Genomic DNA, 4,131 nt, shown 5'->3' with positions numbered 1-4,131 from the left:
AAAGCAGTGGAAAGGATGCTGATCCACGAAGCAGAGCTGAGGAAGCCTCAATCTATACACGGAGCTCTTGACAGATGCCGGAGTTTACGATTTCCCAAAAGCAGACTCAGAGACAAAGACTTCTATACGTGTGATTTATTTGGAAGGCGATCTCAGAAAACAATAGTGAGGGAATGGGCAAAGTGAAATGAGAAAGAAAGGAAGAAAAAGCCAAGAGTCCATGTTAATATGAAGATTACTGCTGCGGGCAACTAGAGCTCAAGTCCATGGGAGCACTGGAGGATACAGAACACATCTCAGAGTCATCTCACAGCAAGACCAGGGAGCCAGAGGATTTATGCAACGACTTCCATCTATCACAGGCTGATTGTTGCCCCTGGAGGCATTACACACCTGTAATCCCAGCACTTGGGGAGGTCCAGGTGGGCAGATCACATTACATGCCTGTAATCCCAGAACCTTGGGTGGCCAAGGCAGGCCAGGAGTTCAAGACCAGTCTTGCCAACATGGCAAAATCCCCGTCTCTACTAAAAATACAAAAATTAGCTGGGCATGGTGGTGCATAACTGTAATCCCAGCTACTTGGGAGGCTGAGACATGAGAATTGCTTGAACCTGAGAGGTGGAGGTTACAGTGAGCTGAGATCATGCCACTGCACTGCAGCCTGGGTGACAGAACGAGATTCTGTCTCAAAAAAAAAAAAAAAAAAAAAAAAAAGGCTGGGTGTGGTGGCTCACGCTGTAATCCCAGCACTTTGGGAGGCCGAGGCGGGCGGATCACAGGGTCAGGAGATCGAGACCATCCTGGCTAACACGGTGAAAACCCATCTCTACTAAAAACACACACACAAAAAAAATTACCTGGGTGTGGTGGCAGGTGCCTGCAGTCCCAGCTAATCGGGAGGCTGAGGCAGGAGAATGGCTCGAACCCAGGAGGTGGAGCTTGCAGTGAGCCAAGATCATGCCACTGCACTCCAGCTGGGTGACAGAGCAAGACTCCGTCTCACAAAAAAAAAAAAAAAAAGTCCCCAAAACCTCCAAGCTGCCCTGCATACTGAGCAAAGCTCTCACAGCACAGGAGAAAGCCCCCAAGCAGACTCCAAGCAGAGAGGCAGGTACTTCAGATAAGAAACTGTCAATATAGAGATAAATGACCTCATCTCTACAAAAAGTACAAAAATTAGCTGGGTCTTGTGACCTGTAGTCACAGCTACTCTGGAGGCTAAGGCAGGAGGATTGTCTGAGCCCAGGAGTTCAAGGCTGCAGTGAACTATGATTGCACCATTGCACTCCAGCCTGAGCAAGACAGCAAGACCCTGTCTTTTTCTCTTTCTGTCTCTCTCTCCCCACAAACACACACACACACACATACACACACGCACATACACACACGCACATACACACAAAGAATGGTGACTGGGGGTTAACTCAGAGGTGGGCTGCAGGGATGTGGTGCCAGGCATAATTGTTTCCACTACGACAGGCTCCAAACTCAGTGACCAGAATGTGTAAAGGGCAGCAAGGAGATCTAGAACAGGAATCATCTGAAATTCAGTTCATCAAGCAATGCTCTCCCACAGCCTTATACAGCCAGATGATTCCCCTATTTTTGCTCTGTTACTCATTGCAAACTGAAAGTTTACAAGGAAAAAGGCAGAAATAGCATTTTCAAATATGTTTCCGCCAAAATCCAAAAAGGCCTACCAAGGGTTATGCCTCCTCTTCTCGGTAGACGCTGAAATGTACAGCAACCCTTTCACCTTGCAGGAGGGTGTGTGAACTGAACAGAAACTTCACTGAGGAGACTTCCCTGAGAAGACTTCACTGAGGAGACCGATCCCTCAATTCTCATGGTTTCACAATTGTCTCATTTAAGTATCATGAGTACTTTCTACTTCCTTCTCATCAGGTCTAATTAACTTAGTCATCAAAATTGTAATGTTGTATGGCATGTCAAAATGACCAAGGCTTTTGTGAACTACATTATGAGAGAAGCAGGACTCATGGTGTAATCCTCAGAAAAGACCGTGAAAATGTACTGTTGTTCCTGCCAGTTAAAAGCAAATGGTTTCTGGTGATACCTGCAAATTGGTAAAGATTAAAAAAGCATTTTCCAGGTCAATATCTGCATACCAGGTGCCAGGAGTTGTATTAATTTGCTCCAGTATGCATACCATACCTGCAAGAGCAGGTAAAATGGAAGTCAAGTATGAATGACTATCACCCATGGTCATTCTCCAAGATTCTTCCGCCTTCTGCAAGGGTCAAACAGACAAGTTCAACAGGGATGAGATAAGTATTAGCACCTTGCATATTTTATGTCTTCAACTGTGTTTCTGCAGCTCTTCTGCAGGATTAGCTATTTCCTCCCATGTCAGACTTTACACTTGTCTCCCTAGTTATTGACCTAGGGAGACAACAAGGGGAGATTGAAGTAGATCTTAAGGACAACAGGTATTCTCTTATAAGGAAACTCACCCAGGTAAGATTACTGCAAAGTCTTCAAAGTTGAGAAAGGCTAGTCTACAGAAGGGTAGCCTGCTTCCACCAACAAGGAAAGCTCACAGAAACTTGGGAACTTAAGATTTTCCGCTTCATCTAAGCCTACCAGATATCCCATTCCTTCTCAATCAGTGTCCTAACTCTCATAACGGAGACATGGCAAGGCTGTGAAGTCAGTTAAATTTTGTCCTCAGCAAGATTGATTTTGTGGTTATAAGAAATAAGAGATTATTTTAGGAATTTATTATTTAGCAGAAACGATTCTGCCTGGCACCACATCCCTGCAGCCCCCCTCTGAGTTAACCCCCAGTCACCATTCTGTGTGTGTGTTTGTGCATGTGTATGTGTGGGGGGGGGGGCGGGGTAGAGAGAGAGACAGTTCTCTTGTTCTTTATTAGTAGAGCTGAGAATTTAAATATCTAAACTTGCCATTTGCTTTCTCTAAAATACCCAGAAGAATCCACCCCAGGATACTGTCCTTTGTAGTCATCATTACTGACAAAATGGTCAGGGGCAGTAGCTACTTTTTCCCCAAAGGCACTTGCTTCACTAGACACTTTATCATAACTAAGTACATGTAAGATAGTTTAGAGATTGAATTTGACATAAAGTGGGTTTGGGCACCAAACTTACTCTGCCACCACCAAGAAAACCTTTTAGACTTAGTGGTCTTTCAATGATAAAACTGTGGATAAAAGATGATGACTCTGTGGTATTGTAACTACACTGAGGGAAGAATAGAGAGGAGGGGGTTGATTGTGTAACTAAACTCAAATGTTGACTTTTCATGGCAAAAATTAAATAGAAAATTTCTAAGGTTGAAAAACAATGAAATTGTAATATAGACATTCATATAGGGATATTGTAATCACCAAAAAAGAAAGTATAGAAATGGTTAAAAGTAAGTATCTCTGAAAATAGATTTCAAGACAAAAACTATAAAAAGAGACAAAGAAGGTCATTATATAATGACAAAGGGGTTAATTCAGCAAGAGGATATAACAATTGTATACACATATGCAAAGCAAGTATTATTAGAGCTAAAAAGAGAGATAGACCTCAATAAAATAATAGCTGGACACTTCAACACTCCACTTTCAGCACTGGAGGGATCATCCAGAAAGAAAATCAACAAAGAAAATCAGACTTAATCTGCACTGTAGACTGAAGGGAACTAATGGATATTCAGAATACACATTCTTCTCCTCAGTACACGGATCACTCTCAAGGACAGACCATATGTTAGGCCACAAAACAAGTCTTAAAACATTCAAAAAATGGAAATAACATCAAGTATCTTATCTGATAAAAATGGAATAAAACTAGAAATAAACAACAAGAGGAATTTTGGAAACTATAAAAACACAAGGAAATTAAATAATCCTCCCACTTCAGCCTCCCAAATAGCTGGGACTACAGGCACATACACCATGCCCAGATAATTTTTTTGGATGTTTTGTTGAGACAGGGTCTCACTGTGTGGCCCAGGCTTGTCTTGAGCTCCTGAGCTCAAGTGATCCTCCCACCTCAACCTCCCAAAGTGACGGGATTACAGGAGTGAGCCACTGTGCCTGACTTGATGTATCTTAATGAACTAGAAAAGTCAAAAGCAAACCAAACCCAACACTGG

Source organism: Macaca mulatta, chromosome 6 (genome assembly GCF_049350105.2).
Source record: "Macaca mulatta isolate MMU2019108-1 chromosome 6, T2T-MMU8v2.0, whole genome shotgun sequence".
Lineage (NCBI taxonomy): Eukaryota > Metazoa > Chordata > Mammalia > Primates > Cercopithecidae > Macaca > Macaca mulatta.
Note: the sequence above shows the minus strand (reverse complement) of the source record.